This window comes from Phyllostomus hastatus, unplaced genomic scaffold (assembly GCF_019186645.2).
Source record: "Phyllostomus hastatus isolate PE091 unplaced genomic scaffold, TTU_PhHast_1.1 phas_contig_150, whole genome shotgun sequence".
Taxonomy (NCBI): domain Eukaryota; kingdom Metazoa; phylum Chordata; class Mammalia; order Chiroptera; family Phyllostomidae; genus Phyllostomus; species Phyllostomus hastatus.
Genome location: NW_025333611.1, coordinates 11,166,587 through 11,188,188, shown reverse-complemented (window position 1 = coordinate 11,188,188; position 21,602 = coordinate 11,166,587). Strand labels below are relative to the sequence as shown.

Sequence of the window (21,602 nt, the reverse complement as noted above, 5' to 3'; positions counted from 1 at the left end):
TGCTGAGTTTACGATGTCCTCAAACTTTAGGGTGTGGATAAGAATCTTTTATGGGGAAGAATGCAGTTCCAAAAACGTCTATTTCTAGCAATACTTAGGCCACAGAGTCCGAAACACCCTCCCACTACACAGAGCCTAGGAATGCTGGAGAAAGGAGAGCTGGCATTATTACAAATGCATAACTGTGCTTGTGAGCAGGGAAGGACAGTTCCTGGGGCCAGAACCTGGAAGGGGCAGCGGTGGCTCGGAGATGTAATTAGGCGCTAAAGCCACAGCTGCCTCCAGGGACAGTAATCGGGTGTCATGTATTTTGGGCTAGAGGGCAACAGAAGGCGAGGTCTGATGCTCACCCAAGGTGCAGAGCGAGAATTGAAATTTCCCGTCCATCCGCCTCTCCTAAAGGGCTCTTTCCTCATTAAAAAGGCAGACCAAAAAATGAAAATAAGACCTATCATCAGGGAAGGGAAGTGCCAATGGCTCTAACCCTCTTGGTCCGAGTCCCAGGAGGGGCGAGGGCGGGCTTCCTCCGGTGGGTTATACCGGAGGCTTGCCCGCTCATGACCTCACACCACTGGGGTGGTCTGCCAGGACCCAAGCCCAGAAAGTTACCCTGAGTTCATGGTTGGTGGAACTGAGGCATGCAGGGTGGATACCAGCAAATTTTCCCTTTCAGGGATGCCCCCTTTGCCCAGGTATCTCTGGACTCTAGACATAAAACCCAGCCTAACATGTATTCCAGCTCCTAAGCCCATTTATAACAAGACCCAGTAGAATTATTGATGTCCAAGGACTTCAGACATTGGATCGAATATACAGAGTATACATTTAAAATGTTTGGACAGTGCAGATTCCTGGGCCCCAATGAATCCATAGCTGGAGCGGGCCCAGGAATCTGCATTTTAAGGCAGCATGCCAAAGGCGTGAGATGCAGGTGGCCCTCAGAGGACCCACTGGGAAATGCAGCTTTGTCAATTCTCCAACATTGATTCCGTTGGCCACTTGAAATACCAAAGGGATCCACTCTTGGTTCCACCTCCACGTTAGTGGGTTAGAAGGGTAGCCTTCAGTGGCAGCAGCCATGAGAATGGCTAGACTTCAGAAGAGGCTTTCCTCCAGTATCCTCTACTGGCCAAGAAGGTCTGGCTGGACCCCAATGACCAATGAAGTCACAAATGCCGACTCCCGTCAGCAGATTCAGAAGCTGATCATCCAGAAGCCTGTGGCTGCCCATTTCTGGGTTCGATGCTGGAGCCACACCTTGCCTGCAGGAAGGGCAGGCCTATGGGCATAGGTAAGCGAAAGGGTACACTTACTGCCAGTGCTTGAAGGCCTGAGAAAGTTACCTAGAGGAGTAGGAGGAGAAGGAGGAGAATTCTTTGCTGGAGACACAGAAGATAACGTGAATCTAAGAAGACTGATGGGTGCGTGAACCTGGAAGTGAAGGGAAACGTGTTTAAAAGCAAGCGGATTCTCATGGAACACAGGTTGAAGGTGGACAAGGCTCCCAAGAAGCTTCTGGCTGACCAGGCTGAGGCCCGCAGGCCTAAGACCAAGGAAGCTCACAAGTGCTGTGAAGAGCAGCTCCAGGCCAAGAAGGAGGAAATCCTCAATACTCTGTCCAAGGAAGAAGAGATCAAGAAGTAAAGCTCCACCTCTCTTACGTGTACAGAGTGGTCTTGGCAGATATATGAATCATTCATTGAGTAAAGTAGCCTCATGCACCTAAAAAAAATAAAAATAAAAAATAAAAAATAGAAGGATATCCTTTAATGACCGATTTCCTTTTCTCCTCTGTGACGATTCAGGCTTTTTGAGCCTTCCACTGGCCTAGAAACGAGCTGACAACCACGAAGAGTGCTACTGAACCCGCACGGAGAGCCAGCGGACGTGATGGTCGCTCCCCTCCCTGCTCCACCGGGGCCCCTGCGCCCTGCTGCCGAGTCCTCCAGGCTGGCGGTGCCCCCTCATTGTGTGACAACTTGTGGAGGTTAAAACGCTGCACGACGGGCCACTGAGGCAGATGGCGACTTTCCTTCCTGTTGATGTTCTCTCCCTATCGAGAGCTTGTCCTTGCTGCAGGCGAGGTTTGCCCTTCGAGGAGGGTTGGGGAAGGAGCGGAGGTAGGGTTAGGGGAAGGTCTTCGGAGAACAGCCACCAGGAAAATTTTCATCCTGGCTGTCCAGGTTTCTGATTCTTTGTCGCCTTTTTATCTATTGAAGGCACCATGACTGGGGTTTGCTTTTGAAAGCCCTGTGCAGGGAAACGTTGTTTTTCCTATCTTTGAGCTGTTCAGCCATCTGTCCCAATTTCTTCCTGGTTTCCTGTTATTTTCAGTCTGCCTTTTATTAAGATTAACATGCAGCGCAACCGCATATTCTATTAAGCTTGTCTCCTCACTACTTTATCTCATTAACTGCTTGATCACTGTGAATAAAAATAATCTTCCATTAAGTCACAACTTCAAACGTCTGTGAGACTTTAGATCAAGCAAACCTTCAACAGCTTAAACAAAAATCTCTTTAAATCCAAGAGGTTCCCTTCAAAGGAAAACCTATGGGTGTTCTCAACCCAACTGACAGGTAAATAGTCATTTGTAACTAAAGATATGCAAGTGAGGAAGCAGGGCTTACTCTGGAGTCTGTAGCTTCTTCTAACTTTTCCTCTGGTTAAGGCAACTCAAAGATGGCACCGGGATGGGATGGGCTTGGGTAACACAACATCCTACACATGGAAATGGGATAGTGTCAACAAGCAACTGGGCAGTTCTCTGTCCTATTTCATTCTTTATTTTTTCTATCTATAAAATTAATACCAAAAGAAATAGAACTCTGGCTGATGTGGCTCAATGGATTGAGTGCCAGCCTGTGAACCAAAGGGTCACTAGTTCAATTCCCAGTCAGGGCACATGCCTGGGTTGTGGGCCAGGTCCCCAGTAGGGGGTGCCTGAGAGGCAACCATACATTAACATTTCTCTCCCTCTCTTTCTCCCTCCTTTCCCCTCTCTCTAAAAAAACAGATACAATCTTAAAAAAAAAAGAAATAAAAAACGAAACAGAAAAAAGGGTGGAGGTGGTAAGGGCAAATATCACCCTAATTGAAAGTAACCAGTTAATATTTTGATAGTCCTTCTGGTTTTTCTGTGTGTGCGTGTGTGCACACAAAAAAGTAGTGTGATGTGCATATGCTTTTGTGGCCACTCCTCTACCCCCAACATCCATATGCTTTCTTCCTCCAAAGGATAACAGCTTTTGTGGCTGCTGTTTCTTTCACCTACACTGTCCTTCATTGACCCAAGCAACTCCCACTCTTCCTTCAGATCTTTACTCTGAATCACCGTGTTCTTGGGGCCATTTGTCATGTCTCTGATCTGTCTGTTGCCATTGGATATGTTCACCGCTTAGTGGTCTTCTTCTGGACACCGGTCACAGTGGTACATTGATTGCTCTGTCTCTCCCACTGGACTGTGAGCCTCATAAGGGTGAGGTCTGTGAACTCTGAAGGCCCAGCACAGTGCCTGACACACAGTAGGTGCTTCGATGACTTTGGTTTGGACGGATGAGTGGTGGGTTTTCAGGCCTACAAGACACTCTATGCATGGGTGAATGATTGCTTGTCCAGCTGTAGTTTAACTTGGAGGTTGCTTATTGGCCATGACAAATGGGATAATGGGCATTTTTGTATAAACAGCCTTGCCCACATCCTTAGTCACATCTTTAGAAAAATTTCGAGGACAAAAAGTACTGAACTATTATTGAACTATAGAGTATGGGACAGTTTAGTGCCTGAGACACATACTGTTAGATTGCTTCCAGGAAAGTACCAATTATTACAGAGGCCCTATCAGTAGAAGAGAGTGCCTGTTTCCCCACATTGTTGACAACACATTGTCATATTTTTACTTGTGTTTATTTATTTATTTTTAAAGATTTTAATTATTTATTTTAGATAGAGGGGAAGGGAGGGAGAAAGAAAGGGAGAGAAACATCAATGTGTGGTTGCCTCTCTTGGGCCCCCAACCAGGCACCTGGCCCACAACCCAGGTATGTGCCCTGACTGGGAATTGAACTGGTGACTCTTTGGTTTGCAGGCTGGCTCTCAATCCACTGAGCTATACTAGCCAGGGCAACATTGTCATATTTTTAATTATTTTTGCTAATTTTAATTTTTTCTGCAAATTGACTATTTCTCATCTTGATTTTTATACTTGGATATCTATCTTTCTGTATTTATAACAATTCTACAAATTAAGATTTTTGACCATGTATCCATAGTCTGTTGACTTAAAAATCTGTTTTTAATCTATCAATTGCTGTATCTGTTTATTTGCAAAGATGCAAAGCTCTCCATTTTTTCCCTTTCTTGTTTTGTCTCTTATAAAACTTTTCCCACACTAAGGTTATAGAAATAATAGCTGAGAACAAATAATCTCAGGGTGTATGTTTGAGTTTCTAGAAGGAAAAGGCTAGATTCATTTGTAAGTGATGCTGGCGAACTGATCAGTTATGCAGAGGAGGAAAAGTTATCCTCGCTTAACATCTTACATCCATGTGGATTCAAAGAAAATTTTAAAAAGCATAAAAGAACTGGAAGAAAATATTGGTGAGTTTATGGGTCGATGTATATGTCTTATTTAGCTGAGGTCTCCAATTTGTGAGAGTTTAAGAATTACTTTGGATAAAAAAAAATTCCTTCTTGTTAAAAGTTTTGGTTGGAAATCTTGATAAGAAATTGCCCAAGAAGTTTAAAGTTGAAAGGGAGATTCTAACTCTTGGCCTTCGAACCCCAGGCATATTTTTCTGAACCCTGCAACACCACTTCTAGTTCAATCAAGCCAGGCTAAGTTAAGGGTACGGTGGAGAAAAGACCCTGGACTTGGAGTTCGGTGACACAGTGTCTGGTCGTGGCTTTGTCTCATTACTCATCGCATAGTTAGGTCATTTCGGAAGAACTTTTTTTAGACGTGCTCCTTATCTGTAAAATGGAATAACAAAAATCCCTGTGCGTTCCACTTCGCAGAGTCGTTGGGAAGTTCAGATCACATACCGTAAATGAACACTTTTTCTTACTGAAGAGTTTCACATGACATAATAATAGCAGAATGAGCTTTATATCGTTGCTCCTGATGTTATTACCTATCTCTCCTACAGAACTGTTATTTTACCAGCGACTTTGTCCACCCCTCTGATAATGCCTGGTGTGACGGCTTGGCTTAATAGATTACATTTTGCAGTGATTGAGAGCTCTGACTCTGGAGCCCTGCTGAGTTTGGTTTGAATCCAGGTTCTGTCATGTGTATTTTTGTGACCTTGGGTGAGTTATTTAATAGCTCTAAGTTTCAGTTTTCCCATCTTCGAAAAGAGGATAACAGTATCTCTCTTGATAAGTCAAGGCTCTTCGGTTATGTCAGTAATCCAAACTATGGTCACTGAAGCAAAAAAGGGATTGCAGTGGCTAATCTATTTCTATATATCTGTATATCTATATGGCTATATATCTATCTAGATGGCCGTACTCTCCAGGAGTGGTTAGTTAAGGTATGATCTTATCACCCTCTTTTGAATTGCTGCTTCTTTTAGCTTCAAACTTTCCCCCGCCCCATAACAGGATTTGTCCACCTAGCAGAGGAAAAGGTGTTATAGCCTCTAATTTACATATATCCCATTTTCTGACTTCAGTTTACTGATTTTAAAAATCAGGGTGAAGTGGTTTTCATTGTTTCTCCTTTGGTCCTGTCCGCACCCTGGACCAACCCCTCTGTGCGGTGAAGAGGAAGCTTGGATTGTTTAGACTGGCCGGTGTGCCCTCCTGCGGGGCAGTGGTCCCTTATTGGCACTGGGGCCCCACCGCCACCCTACGAGTGGAGAAGGGGAGGGGCAGTTCCCCCAAGAAACTCAGTAGTGTAGGGTGGGTTGACAGACAAGAAGAACCAATGTCTACTAATTTCCCCATAGCCCGTTGTGAGAATTCATTTGATAGACTTTCGTGTGTGTGTGTGTGTGTGTGTGTGTGTGTGTGTGTGCCATTGACACATATCAAGTGCTTAAGGGAAAAGAGAAAAGAAAGAAGCTTGCTCCTACTAGTAGTGCTATTCATCAGAAGGATGTTTGTTTCTAGGCATCCTGTGGGTGGCTCTCAGTTGTCTGTTGGCTGAATTGTTGCAGTTAGACAGCCTTTGAGTAAGTTTATTGTAAACACCTAAAAAAGAGTTCCAGGAAGTCATGTGACATGAGGTGAAAGGGGAGGGAGCCGTCATTTCTCTTCTCAGGAATCAGCCCAGAGCAGGGGCAAGAAGCTTATGTTTTCTGACTAGGAGCTGCTCATAATAAATGCTCGTTTTGGGGGTGGCTGTAGGGGTGCACTAGCCTTGAGTCTGTTGACTTTCCCAGCCTCTCCTCAGAGTCAAGTGATCAGCCTCAAACTCCATTAGAGGGACATGCGACTCTGACTTCTCTCCTTCCTATTGGTTAGCCTGCTACACCCAGGGTGTTGTGCTTTTGTCTCCTCGGGCTTGAATTTATCTTAGTGTGGAGTTCTTCTTCTGGTCTGTGGAGACAGAGTGCATATATTAGCACACAATGAGGAACAGGGAGTGTAGTTTAGCTTCTTTGTGCGTGTTGCATTGTTAAGACTTAAAAAAAAATGTTGAACTTTTTGACTTGGAGCCATGGAAACACATTCTTGTTTAAGTACCATCAACTTAAAGTTGAGGCTTCCTTCTTCCATTCCTTTTTCATGGCCGAGTAGTATTCCACTGTGTAAATATACTACAGCTTTTTTGTCCACTCATCTATTGATGAACAGTTGGGCTGCTTCTAGATCTTGGCTACTGTAAGTAATGCTGCTATGAATGCAGGGGTGCATCTATACTCTCAAGTTGGTGTTTTGGGATTCTTTGGATATATTCCCAGAAGTGGGATTGCTGTGTCATAAGGCAGTTCCATTTTTAATTTTTTGAGGTAACTCCAGACTGTTTTCCACAATTGTATATGTGAAACCCATATAATTTTATTAACCAGTGTCACCACAATAAATTCAATAAAAATAAATACTAAAGAAAAATTAATATAAACAAACAAACAAACAAAAAAGATGAGGTTTATTACTGGCCCAGATCATCAGAACAAACTGGCAAATCTATGGAAACAAACCCAACTTTTTCATACCAATTTGTAAAACTGGGCCATTTTAATGTTCTTTAAATAAGCGGTTCTCTTGATGGCTGCAGACACGTAAGCTCTTGTAATATTGTAGCACGCAGAAAATCACAGTCAGGTTTTGCTGATTGGTGTATAGTCTTCAATAATTACAAGGATTTGCTTGTGTGAAATTGCTCTGAAACCAGTAAGACTGCATTTATACATCCATCATTTTCAGGATTATTGGTAACCTGGGCATATTTTCCCCCCAAATAACCTTGCCTCCTTGTGTCACCAGCCCCAACTCATTTATGTTCACCTCTATTTCGGTACCTTTGGTAATAACACCCCACGTCTATAAAGTGGGGATGAGGGATCCTGCTTTACACCAAGTATCGACAGGCCAAAGGTGGCTTTCTGTTCAGGATGTGACTTGGGCCCTTGTGAAACGTAAGCCCATTGGTCTGATGGATCTTTCACATTTAGGTGGTTTTCGAGGAAAACCATCTCCAACAAACAGACTTTAGGAACTACCCTCTTCCATGATTTTCCGTGTATTTTCTCTTTCCTGTTTGAATAACTTTTAATACCTCAGTTTCTCCCTGGGCACGAACTTCGGGCAGAGGGCCCTCCCATTTTCCCACTTTCTCTGTTCAGTTTTGTTTAATCATATTGGAAAGTACTTCAGCTCGAGACTGTCTGTCTCTGTCCAGTAGACATGTGGGTACTGCTCCTTGTGAAGTCTTTTCATCGTTCTTTTGTTTGGTGTTTCTCTTTTCCTGCATCGTCATAGTCTTTCATTTGTATTTTCTCAGCATGTCGCTGTTTATGGAAGAGCTTAGCTTTCAGACCAATCATCTTTTTCGCCTTCTTTGAGCATTCATGAACCCCTTGACCTTTCTTCTTTCTCTTTTTCTCATGGTAATCCAGACAATATCCATAGTGCTTACAGCGCAACTCAATACACTTGTTTTGCAGCATGCTCACCGCTGCTGGGCTGCGGGGTGTAGTTCCCCGGCGCACAAAGAAGCTTTCAACTTTTGGGTCTCAGGGAACCGCCCCATTTTTTTTTCTTAAAGACAGACATCAGGAGCAGGTAAAAAAAATCATCTGCACCAGGGTGTCTTTTAGGTGGCGACTTTTTTGATGATATACAACATTCTGATGTCCTTGTTTCTAAACCATCTATGAGAAAGAGTTCAGGTGAATAAATATAGTTTCTGCATTTCATGATGTGATTTTAATGCTCCCACCTTGGCTGCTTAGGGATGACAGCTTAATCTTCTGTCATTGAAAATAAGAAATATCTGTATTTCCATAATCACTGAAAGTTCCCAGCTCCGATAGAGCTGACCCGCGGCTTATCAGAGCCAAAGCAGTGTGGAGCTGTGTGAGGACAGGGAAGATTTAATCAGAGAGAGAATTCTGCTTCAGAAACTGCCTTTGCTCCACCAAAAGGTGCTTGAATTTAGGAGGAAGGAGGAGAAGATGAGAAACAGAAAAAAGGAACATGTCAAAAAATTTTTTTAAAAGTAGTTTTTTTCCCCACCTTCACTCAGTTGGGTTTAATAGGAAGTAATCCTGCTCGTTCCCCAGGAAACCTGTCTCCATCCTTGTAGCAGGCGGAACAATGGGGGTATCTGCCCTGTTAGAAAACACCACCATCTGACAATGCTGTGTTTTGCTTATCATGCCTATTTGCGGCCAACATGCCTTCCCCTCTCTGCAGCTTGACTGCTTTATTTATGGAAATGATTTTTATCTTTTCCTAATGGTGAAGTTTGGAGGACCAAGGGAGTAGTTATGAAGGCAACTCTGTGGGGCGGACAACCAGGCCTGTGGAACTGCCTGACACCCTGACCTCACGACCCGTGGTGGGCTCAGTGTGTTCCCGAGGCAGGCTGTGCGTACTTCAGCCCGTCCTGCTGCCCTTTGGGGCAGACAGACGTGGCCATCGAAGATGCTGCTGTTGGAGGATTTTTCTGCTCAGGAAGAATGAGGGACTATAGCTAAAAATTTACTTCTTCTTCTTATCTTTTTAAAAAAAGATTTCATTTATTTATTTTTAGAGAGGGAAGGGAAGGAGATAAAGAGAGAGAGAGAGAAACATCAATGTGCGGTTGCTGGGGGTCATGGTCTGCAACCCAGGCATGTACCCTGACTGGGAATCGAACCTGCGACACTTTGGTTCACAGCCCGAGCTCAATCCACTGAGCTACGCCAGCCAGGGCCTTCTTATTATCTTTTTAATCTCCACTTGAGGATATGTTTATTGATTTCAGAGAGAGAGAGAGAGAGGTTAACGTGAGAGAGAAACATCAATCAGTTGCCTCCCGTATGCGCCCTAACAGGGGAGCAAATACACAACCTAGGTAGGATGCCCTGACTGGGGATCCAACCCACAACCTTTAGGTGTACAGAACAGTGCTCCAACCAGCTAAGCCACCTGGCCATGGCTAAAACTTTCATTTTGACAAATAAGAGGATTGTTATTTTTCTAATGCCTGTGATTAAGGTTAGTGGTAGACAGTACTTGGGAGTAACTGAGAAGGTTTTTATGGGCAGATGACACAGGGGGAATTCTTTTTTCTGTCTCAAAAAGGGGGGCTACCAGAAGAAAATGTCTTGTCTACAGATTCTGTCCGTTATCTAACACTACGTGATATGTTACCTCAAAACACAGCGGCTTCCAACAACATCCATTTATTTACTCTTACTTGTGCTATGTGGGCAGGGCTCAGCTGGGCTGGCTCGTCTCTGCTCCATGAGGTGTTGGCTGGATTCACTCACGTGTGTGTGGTCAGTTGGCTGGTTCCCACGGCTTCGCGGACATGCCTAGCAGTTGCTGGCGTTGCGTGGTTCTCCTGTGCGTAGCTCCTCAGTAGGGTAGCATGTGCAGCTTCCCAAGGACATAGCATGAAACTCAACCCCCTTAAGAAATATTTCACCCCCTTGCCTGGACTATTTCCTGTACTTCCTGAGAAAGTGTCACAAGTGTTCTCAGAAAAGACCCTTCCATGGAAATGTCCTGTTCTGCCAGATGCTGCGGTGTTTGGCTGCCCCTCCACCTCTTATCGCACACTATCCACGTTGGACCCTCCTGTCCCCAAGGCAGCGTGGCTCTCCGGAACAAGGTGGCACACTGCTCCTTTCACCCTTGGGCTGCTATTTCAGAGGGGTCCCCAAGCAAGGCCACTGTGTCCTCATTTTGTTCACCTTTCTCCACCCTCTGTTGTCCTTCATCCATTTCAGACTTGAGTCCAGTGTCTGCTTGGCTGGGAATGAATGAATTTGACAAAGGGCACCATGCTGAATCAATCTGATGGTATTTTACTTGATCAACCCTATCTTGCCCCATTCTATCTATCTTTAGAGTGAACTCTCCCAAGGACCCGATTTTCTAAACAGTCTCTGATCTTCATCTCACTGTCCAGCTAGGATGACTACTTCCCTCTTCATTCCTCCCTTGAACTAGTACCATTATAAAGTGAGGTTCATTTTAGAGGTGAAGAAACTAAGCAAAGGAAATGAGAAATTTAACTACTTTGATTTAGGCAGTCACTGAAGTTCAGGGCCAAAAAAAAAGAAACCAAAAGTGAGATTCTGGGGCTCTATTTAGTCCATCCCCGCAGCTGGCAAATCCTCCTCATCCTAAGGAATCAAAGATATCCTGTGGGGGTAGCAACGAGATACTCCATATGGTGCTCTGCTCTCTCTCACCCTTTTAATTTGGCTCATTGTTCAGTCTTAATTTGTAATTGTCACAGCTGCGATTACATTCCCGATGTTCCGTCAACTCTCAAAACCCTTGAATCTGAACCCTTGGCGGCTTTAATTTTATTTTTGTTGAGAAAGGTTATGTTGTCACAATGGGTAAAGCTAGCTCTTCCGTGAGGGAAAACATTTTCTTTTTTGGAGAAAGAGAATTCTAATTTCAGATTAAGCCGCAGAATGGGCTGCAACGGTGGAACCTCAAGTGCAGGGGAGTTGACAACTCAGCCGTAATCAAGCTAACTGAATTGGACAGAGCCTTGCGAGACATAATTAGCAATTCCATTCAGCGAGCTGTCTCCTGAAAAACTTAAAATACCTTCGCGGCCTCATGCATATGCAGTGCCTCATTTGCTATTGTTTTTACCCAACAGGTTGGAATTCAAAAGGAAAGAAATTCTGAGTTGTCTGTCTCCCTTTCATCCTCCACATTCTCCTCTCTTTTCAGCAGCGCCCCACCCCCACCCCAGCCCGTCCCATTTCAGTACAACAGGTCACCGCAGTGCCAACTGCGCACTGGCAAATACAAAATGCTCTGAGCACATTTTTTTTTCCTCTTGTAACTTATCAACTTTTTCTCTCAATTAGATCAACGGAGCAGGTGCATTTGTCCTGGGGAATTATGACCTTTGGCTGTAGGGGTCAGCCTTCTGTTGGGAATTCGTTCTGTCGCTTGGTTTTTGGGACACGAGTAGATCTGTGCTGGGTGGAGACGGATGGGTGAGTGCACACTTTCCCTTCTGGTCTCCATCCACCTGGATGGGGGAGGCTTTTCTCTCCCTCCGTTTTCCAGGTGGTCGAGGTTTTGCAGGGAGGCCTTAGAGGCAATAGCAGGGGAGGGGGGAAATCACGTACATTCCATCTGTTCGTTGCGTCCCTCTGTAGCTGAGCCTGGAAGCTCCCCACGAGAAGGCTGGCTGTTTGGCACCCAGAATGCGCTGGGTGTGATGAATGCTCTGGAAGGACTCCTGGAAGAATGGTTGGTCGTTTGAAGAGGCAGGATGTGCAGTGAAAGCAAGAGTCCGAGTGAGAGCTTAAGTCAAATCCTAGTTCTATACGGATTAGCTGTGTTGTCTTGTTGAAAAATTTTATTTTTCAATTACAGTTTATATTCAGTATTATTTTGTAATAATTTCAGGTATACAACAGACAATCATATACTTTACAAACTGTTCCCTAGTGGGTTCCACTAGGGACTGTACATAGTTATCACAATATTATTGACTATACTTCCTATGCTATACTTTATATCCCCGTGACTATGTTGTAACTACCAGTTTGTACTTCCTAATCCATTCACCTTTTCTGCCCAGCCCCCTTACTCCCTTCCCTTGGGCAACCATCAGTCTGTTCTCTGTGTCTGTGATTTTGATGGAGTTTTGCTCATTTGTTTATTTTGTTCTTTAGATTCCGCATGTCAGTCAGTGAAATCATACGGTTCTTTGTCTTGCTCTGACTGACTTATTTCACTTAGGGCAATACCTCTAGGTCCATCCATGTTGTCACAAATGGTAAGATTTCATTTGTTTTTGAGGATCCTCCATACTGTTTTCCATAGTGGTAAGACACAAAACCATAAAACTTCTAGAAGAAAACATAGGCAGTAAAATCTCTGATATTTCTCCTAGCAATATGTTTTCTAATATATATTTCCTCAAGCAAGGGAAACAAAAGAAAAAGTAAACAAATGGAATTACATCAAACTAAAAAGTATTTGCACAGCAGAGAAAACCACCAATGAAATGAAAAGGCTGAATGAGAGAAGATATTTCCCAATGATACACCTGATAAGGGCTTAATCTCCAAAATCTATAAAGAACTCATAAAACTCAACACCTCAGAAAAAACCCCCAAACAATCCAACTTAAGAAATGGGCAGAGGACCTGAACAGACACTTCTCCAAAGAGGGCATAGCTGTGTGGTCTAGTCTTCCAAGGCTTTATCTGAAAACAAAGGTCATACCAACCACATGTGTGTGAAGGCCAAGGCTATGATCCACCCTGCTCACCGAGAGAGATGGATGGACAGGAGGGACGAAAAGATGATATAGCCAGAAAAGAAGCCGTTGACATGAGCATGTTGAACTCCCGCAATGAAAGAGAGGAAGAATGGGGTGAAAATAGAGAAAATGTGAAAGACGGGAGAGAAATGGTCATCTCTTGGCTTCCAGGCAGAGAATGTGGAGGGTGAACAAGTTCAATGTCATAAAGGTGGCGGGAGAGAAATGGTGATCTCTTGGCTTCCAGGCAGAGAATGTGGTGGGTGAACAAGTTCAATGTCATAAAGGTGGGGAACAAGGTGGAGGAGATACTAGAAATCATGCTACTCTAACTAAACACATCTCCAGCAGGAGCTTGGTTAGCAATGCTTACCGGAGAGCTCGGGGAGCCAGGACGCTGGAGCTCGGGGATGAAATAGTAACTGGACGCTGGCAGCCTCTGGAGAGGATCGCATAGCCTTAGCAGTGAAAAATGCCGTCCTTTGCCTCCTTGCAAGAAAGTTCCCAGAGCTTTCAAAGGAATTAATCTGGTGTCTCTCCGTTAACCCTAATAGAAGCCTAAATCCTGAAAAGTCTCTTCAATAAGTATATGTTGTTGACAGGTCATTGTATAGGGTATAACCTCCCGCAAAGAGCTTGTCTAAATCCACCAGAATGGTGAAAGTGAGTGATACCGTATCAAAGTCTTGGCTGTATTTGCTGCATTGCCTTCACTTTCTGCTTCTTTCTTCCTTAAACTTTTTTTTTTTAAAGCAGGGAGTGTATTGAAAAGTCTTATTAAAAATCAAAAATAGAACAGCAGACCTTTTTTTTTGAGAAACAGATTTTAAATGATAAAACATTCCTTTAATCCTTTTGTAACATCTTGACAGTTTTGCCAGAAAATGTCTGCTTCTGCCTTCAAAATATAATTGCTTTTGGTCTGACATAGCTCATTTCCCACTCTTTCTCCTCTACTGGAAATCCTTGCCCTTTAAGCCGAGGACTTTCCCTGAATTGTGTGGCGACTTTTTGGGAAGGGATCGGAAAGGGGTCCGGAGCCAGGAGATGAAGGAGACAGGCCTGACTGTCACCATACAACCGCTCGTGGAAGTGTAACACGCGGGTGAAGAGAGCACATGTGAACCCAGGAGCAGAAAAGCCTGCCGTTGGTCATCAAACTGAGGTTCACTGGCACTGTGTTGAATACTTGGTGCCATAAAAGGTATTTGGCCTTTCAAAGTCCACCTGAGCATGTTTCTGTTGTTTGATTTTCAATAACTCGGGTGAAGTCGTAGCAGAGTTGAAAACCTTTCTAGCAGTTAGTGTCTGAAAGATCCCAAGTATTACTTGTTCCCCCCCCCCCCACCAAGAATCACTTTATAAATACTGGAAGAAGAGTGTCATCAGATTGCCATAAAGTCTGCGTCTATGGGCTCTTCAGCATGCAACATTCCTGATCTATAAACAAACCTAATGGGAACCAGAAATAAGTGATCTCAGCAAGAGAGAGCTTCAAGGGAGGTGGGGGGTGGTGGTGGTTAGGCTTTGAGGAGGATCCCTAACTGCGCAGTGGTGTGGTGTGTCGTCCTAACACCAAAACTCACGTCTGGATTCACGAACTCCAGAAAAGGAATGATAATAAGGGGGAAAAGAGGGTGAGAGAGAGGGGTGTTGATGACTGCAGTACATCTGGTCGTTTGGGGCTCCTTACAATGTAGTGTACATTGCTTTTCATAGATTTCTGTCATTTCTTTTCCAAACCCGTTCTGTGAAGGTAGGTGTAGTCCACTAGCTCTTCCTGCACTCCATTTTATGAATGTTTCTGGCTTCTTTGCATCTGTTCCTCTCTAACGCCACCACAGCCTGGAAGGGGACCCTGCCTCTCACAGGGGGGTGGGGGAGGGAGGGGGTGTGGTTTAAGCAACTGACTGTGCTGCCCACTTCTGTCCAGATCTGACCTGCTGGATGAATGGAGATTGGTGTGGTGGAGCAACTTCTCTGCTTTCCTCACTGCTTAAGAACGTAGGAAATACCTTAATAAAAAGGGAGAAAAAGGGAACCCCATGCCTGCGTTGCAGTAGTCCTTAGAAACTGTATCAGGCACACGGTTACTTTCACGAGCCTTAAGGCTACTTAGCTATGGAGGGCCAGGGCGGAAACCTTGTGCTTCTGTGTAGGCTCCCTGAGATGCTGTGATGAGAGCCATTTCGGGGTCCTGTGTGTACTCTATGGGAAAGGATGCTGGGATTCATCGCTACGTCTATCATGGCCACGTGTTGGGGTGGCTTTGCCAATTCTTCACCGTATCTCACGGAGTTATTCAAAGCAGGGGAAGTTGGACAAGGTATTGAAGAGCTGGGTTTTGGACCACTACCGTCCTGAGTCCACAACATACGAACCGTGGTGTCGACAGGAAATGATCCACCCCCAGTCTCCATTGTTTAATCCTTTACCTGAGGATGGTCACAGCATATCTACTTCGGGGTTATTGTGAGGCTTAAGTGAGACGATGCGTTTGAAATGCATAATATAATGCTTGGCACATTAGATCTTCATTAAATGCTACCTGTTGGAAATCAATGTAATGAGAATGGAAGGTTAATTTAATAGACCACTTACCCTCTTTTATTTTTCTTTCTCTAATCTTAGAGAGGTTCTATCTCTAAGGATACCTAGCTGACGGAGTTTTCCCAGCGACATCAAAGAGTAGTTATGTTCCCATTTATTACCCTGACAGGTTTCTCTTCCCTTCCTTAAGATCAGAAGTCCTAATCTGGCTAATTGATTTAGTCAATAATGAGCACCGAATGCTGAATGGGAGACTCCGGGGAAGAAGTCATCTGCAAAACCACAGACGCAGGCATAGTACCTTTCAAAAAATCAGGTTAAGTGTAATAATTGTAAAGGGCTGTAGGGGGTGCAGAGGAGAGAAAACCCTGGCGTCCTTGTTTTGGGGGAAGGTGACACTGCCTTTGCAGACCATAATTTCTCTGTCTACGCTGCCACCTTGTGAGAAAGAGAAAGATGAAAGGGGCCGGGGTGGGGTGGGGGCGCTGAAACTGAGAAATGTAGCCACAAACCACTATGTCTTGTCTCAGTTCCATTAGCACCGCACAGTCAAGTGCTCCGGTATCATGAGTGTACTTCGGAAGCTTGTAATTGTCCTGTGCTTCAGTCAAGAGATGGGTAATTGCTCCTATGGGCCGTGGATTTCCTGCTAGCAGCAACTGATTGAAAGCAGCCATTTATTGTGGTTAAAAACCCTAGACTTACTGCGGTGTTTACAGATAAACCTTCTGTGCGACAGTCATTTACTCTACCCAGCCATCCATATATTAAAGATATTACACACCACCCCCTCCCTTCCTCTTGAAGACAGATCAACTGTTCTTTTCAGTTTGATCAAGTCTCAGTATGGCGTGCTGTGATGCCAACTCTTTCATTTTGTAGCTGATGCTTTAAATAACGTTGTGTTTCTTTGGACCTGCGTTCTGTTTTGGGGGGCACTTGCGAACAGCCACAGCAGTGCAGTTTTTAGTTACTTTTGCAAAGGTGCTTGTCCTCTTTTCTGTTCCTCTGATAAACTGGGTACAGCTATTGTGCTGTGTGTCTGCTGGCACCCTCATGACTTAGCCTGTAGGTCAGCCATTCACTTTTAGCAGTCAGGAGTGTTTTGGGTTTGGGGGCAGCTGAAAGAGGACTCTGTGTTTTCAATTCCGAAGGACAGCTGAAACGGTAATGGATACAATGGATGATGCTACACGATATCATAAGATAGACTCTCCATCAGATGACACTGGGTGCACGCTCAGCTTTTCCTGGTTCCTATTCCTCTGCCCTGCGCTTCTATTACAATCAGGTTTAGGGGCTGAATGAGCAGTTTGACATTGACCCATGGTTCAAATCTGTCCTGTGAATATTGAGATTTTGGGTGGGTTTAATTCAGTTTCTCTGTTTATAAAAAGTAATATTGACTCTATCTTCTTTTTTTTCACTTATTTATGCATTCATTGGTTGACTCTTGTATGTGCCCTGACTGGGGATCGAACCTGCAACCTTGGTGTATTGGGAGGATGCTCTGACCAACTGAGATACCATCGTCTACTTGTTCCCTCTATTCTTGCGCCAAGAATGAAAGGTAAAATAGTTAGGGATAAACTTGGAACACCCTGGACTTGGGAAATCAGGAAGTCTGTCATTTCCCGCCACATCCTCCTTTCTGCCAAATGCGTACACGTGGTTGGCATTCAAGAGTAATTTATGCTCTTTCTATGGGAACAAATAAAATTATCTGGTGATCTTGACATTGATGTGCAGATTCTCTTAGGTCGATCGGCAGGAAACAATGTGTAATTCATTTTTTTGAAAAACTGAGTGACTGTGAAGGATTTATATCATCATAGTCAGATCGAGTCAAATTAACAGAAAAGATGAGATTTGTTCGTGTGCTTCCTTTAGCCCTGTCATCTCTTCTCGTAGCTCTCTCCTCCTCACAAATATGGAGCTGATCAACTTATTTGTAAAGCCACACGAAGGGGTAAATTAATTAGCATTCTCAGGCTCATGTCTAAACCTGCGTTCCTGGAGCCTCCAATCATGACTGAGGTGAAATTAGTGGTTTGAGCAGAAGCAAAATAAAGAAGCTGAATTAAAGCAGAGAACACTTGCCCGTAGCAGACAAGTCCATGGATTTGGTCCCCTGGTAGATGACGGATGGGGTGCATACACTCAGGTGTTTAAGAACATGGACATGGGACAAGAAAATAAAATGGACCCCTACGATTGTATAGTCATATGAGCATTTTAGCAGATCCAAGTTTAAGACAAAGATTAATGGAGTAATAGGTAGATTTGCAAAAGTAATTCTTCATAAAAGGGAAGTGATAAATTAATTAACACCTACAGGTTCAGGCACTTTGCTTGTATCTCCTCGTTCCTGGTTTACGGATGATATCTTCTTACCTGCAAATGAGGAAGCGAAGGCTCCTGGAGGTGAGATGACTTGGCCCCTTGTCAGAAAGCTTGTGAGAGAAACAGCTGGGATTCAATTCAGGCGTTCAGGCCGCCTCCTAAATTCACGCGCTTTCCATTATTTCACCCAGGCCCTGGACTTTTCTCGTGAATCCTCCGAATATGAAATTTCCTCAGTGCAATTAAACATGATTTGATCGATCAGTATTTGGTTTTCACTTGGCTTTTCAGGAACTCATTTAACTATTGATTCATTCGGCTAATATTTGTATTTTTTTATCTCCCGGGTGTCAGGCAGTGCGGGGCACGGAAAATACAAGATGAATGAGATGTGGCTTCTGTTCTGCAGAGGCTTTCGGGGAGGGAACGGATATGTTAAAAAACAAACAAACAAAATGACAGCTTGTGATTCGGTACGAGACCCACATTAGAGGCATATCCAAGTTCCAGGGATGGAACAAAAGAGTAAGTGGTCAACATGCAGGGTTAGCAACAGGGGAGGGAGGGGGAGAGAGGGGGGAAAGGCACAGAGAATAAGTAGCATAGACGGTAGGTAGAAAATAGGGGGAGGGCAAGAGTAGTATGGGAAATGTAGAAGCTAAAGAACTTAGGACGCATGGACATGAACTAAAGGGGGGAATGTGGGTGGGAGAGGGTGTGCAGGGTGGAGGGAAGTGAAGGGGGGAAATGGGACAACTGTAATAGCATAATCAATAAAATATATTAAAAAAAAGAGTTAAGTGATCCATTTGTTTGCAAAAAGAGGTTGTGTTTGGCAAAGAGGTTTTTTTCAACCCCCTCCCAAAAAGAAAAAGAGCTTTAATGGTGGTCTTAAGAGATAGCGATATTGCTAATGATGGTGATAATGATAACAGCTGATAGCCTTTGAACACTGTGTTCTCAAGAGCTATCCGATTAAAATCCTACCTCATTGCAACTGTCCACATCTCTAGGTGCTATTCCTCTCCACATCTCAGAGAGGAGGAAGCAAGGCCTAGAGATGTTAAGTAACAAACTACGAGATGGTGGAGCCAGTATGCGAATCCAGCTGGCTAGCTCCAAAGCCAAAGCTGCACTGGGGCTCTGTATCACGGATGCCCTGGTGAGCAGGGTTTGCCTGGAGGATGGCTGGGCTCGGGGAAGCTGGTGGGTGGGCTTTGGGAGGGTTTGCCTGGCCAAGTGAGCAGCAGGTGCAAAGATGAAGGGTTGAGAAACACTGTGGCACCAGCTGGGGGGTTGTAAGGAGTAGCACTTGGCTGAGTGTGCCTTGTCTGTTGAGGGTTGTGGGGGACTGTGGCCCCGAGGCTGTGCCCAGATCAGGAAGGACCCATCTGGACCAGACAGGATTTAAAATAGGGGAACGGAATGATCCCATTGATTTTTATCACTAAGGTACTGCATATACAGGTCATGAGGAGAAAGTCTAAGTTTTAGGAACATGAGTTAAAGCCCTCGAAATATGTTAGCGGCAGGGATTTCATAACCTGATCTTAAAAAAGCATTTTAACAGTGTACAATATTCATTTCAATATTTAAAGATGCAAGAACCTCAACTTTTAATGACCTTGCATGTTTTCCTAGTCAAAGCGCTTCTAACAGAGAGGTTCCTCCAGTCCCTGAAACCGAAGGCTGCCAAGACCATGGTCATTTGTCCATGTTTCAGACAGACCAGTGTAACCTTGATCACTCCCTCCGTCACCGAGACAGGGCTCGTTCTGGACCCGTGCAGCAGGCCCAGCTGCTTTTGCCCAACGAAGGGACTCAGGAGGCATTTGAAAAATCACAGATTCAGCTTTTGAGTTGTTCCAGGAGCCCATTCCAAGGTTTCACAGACTGTAATCCAAACTTCAGGCATCCGAGCCCACAGATAGGTGTTGACAAGCCATTTTGGGCATGGAGAGCGTGGCAGAAAGGCCACTGGGTCACTGGTCTTGTTGGCTGCCTTTCAAGACCCTGCTGCCCTCTGAGGGAACCCACTGCCCGAAGATTTCAAATTAAAGCAGTCACGACATCTGATATCTTCCACCTTGGACTGGGTCGGCATTGCCCGCCCCTGGCAGCTCTTTCCCCTGACTTGCTGTGCTGTTATGTGATGACCTTTTCTTTGTGTATTGCTTTTTTGAACTCGCTGGGAGCTTGTGTAATTGATGGGTTTGTATGCCGCAGTGTGTCTGGGAATCTGCTGGTGATTTACTACAGTGTCTGAATGTGTGGGGTTTCCTTCCCTACCTTCCCACTCTCGCCCCTGATGTCAGACGGCATCTCAGCTGGAGAGCTGTTAGGGTAGGACGGACTCTTTTTTTTCATCTTGTAAGTGAAGGGTTTGGGCCCATCAGAGTCCGCTAGGTCAGCTCACTTTAAACATTTCAGCTTCTTGTTGACAATCTCCAGAGCGCTGGTGTAATACCTGAGCTGGAGGTTTTGATGTATTTCTGAACAGAGGCCCACTTCGGCTGACATCACCCCAGCCTGACCGGGGAGATGAACTGTCCAAATTATTAAATTATTCATGGCTTATGAAAAATAAGCAGTACTTGGTTGTCAATATGATTTGATAGCTAATCATTTAACAATTTTATCTGATTTTAAAAACTCTAGGCATGAGAGAAAGACAAAGAAAATGAGAAAAAAAAAGCCAGCCAGTTATAAAACAGTGCATAGGATCCCAGTTTTGAACTAAATTATATATGATCTTAAATGAAAAAATGTGGAAGCAAAAACATCAGAGAGTGAGTACTGATAAGCTTGGACCCTCATGGGCTTTCTACGTCATCCTCCGCTGTGTTATCAAGGACGTAATTTCTTATATTTAGGAAAGTCTAAAAGCACTAGCACTTTTTTTATGCTGCTGGTATAACTCAGAAGCTCCTCATGTGCAGGGTGGTGGAATGATTAGTAAATAATGTAAATATGTTGTATGTTTCAAATAAAGGAGGTAATTGTTCAGTGGACATTGTTAAACCTTAAGTTTCTTAATTGTTCTTTTAAATTAAATTGTGCTTGAGTTTTGCAGGAATAACCGAGTTGCTTACATTTCGGCACTAAGCAATCAGCTTGGTGAATCACCACTTCCATACTCGTAGAACATTGATTGAGGCAAGCATTATAAGAACATACCAGTTTTAAAAATTGATATGCAGACAGGTGTACCTGAGCTGACTTGCTCACCTGTGCTGTTAGGCATGGCCATACGCATATGCCTAACCATACGATGTATCAATTGGCCAGTCTGTCCAACATCTATTGGAAACACACAGTGTGCCCAATGCTGTGTTGGGTCTTCGAGATAAAAAAAAATACACCATTCCTGACCTTAGGGAGCTCATGGTTGCTTTGGGAAAACACTCAGTATAAGGCTGAATTTGGTTGCTTAGGTGTGTTTTCCTTCAGAGAAGGAGATCGTGTCTCAAATTGGTGATGCTTTGCCATCCCTTGGGAGAGGTGTTCTGAGACAAGGCGTACCTGCCAGGCGATGTTGTGGTTGAATACTTTATCAAGGGCATGCCGTTCATCATTAAGCACTGACTTTGGTGCTGATTTAGCAGCAATTCTCCATGCAAGTTCATGACTGAGGTTTTCCTTGAGTTCCTTAGAATGGGTGTGGAAACCTGCAGGCAAGACGTGAAGTGTTTGATTTGGGTCAAGGGCATGATGTGGGGGGACTTTTAAGGGTTCCTGCAGGATTCCGTAAAGTTGCTTCTGTGTTCTGTCTTTATGGGATGGTACCTTACAAGAGAAGCTT

The 21,602-nt window shown here is 44.3% G+C and overlaps 2 pseudogenes; one reads left to right on the top strand and one right to left on the bottom strand.

Moving 5' to 3' along the window:
• Positions 1-1,078: 1,078 nt before the first annotated feature.
• Positions 1,079-1,644, top strand: LOC123811975 (annotated as a pseudogene).
• A 5,659-nt stretch (positions 1,645-7,303) lies between these two features.
• On the bottom strand, positions 7,304-8,117 carry LOC123808108 (annotated as a pseudogene).
• Positions 8,118-21,602: the final 13,485 nt, after the last annotated feature.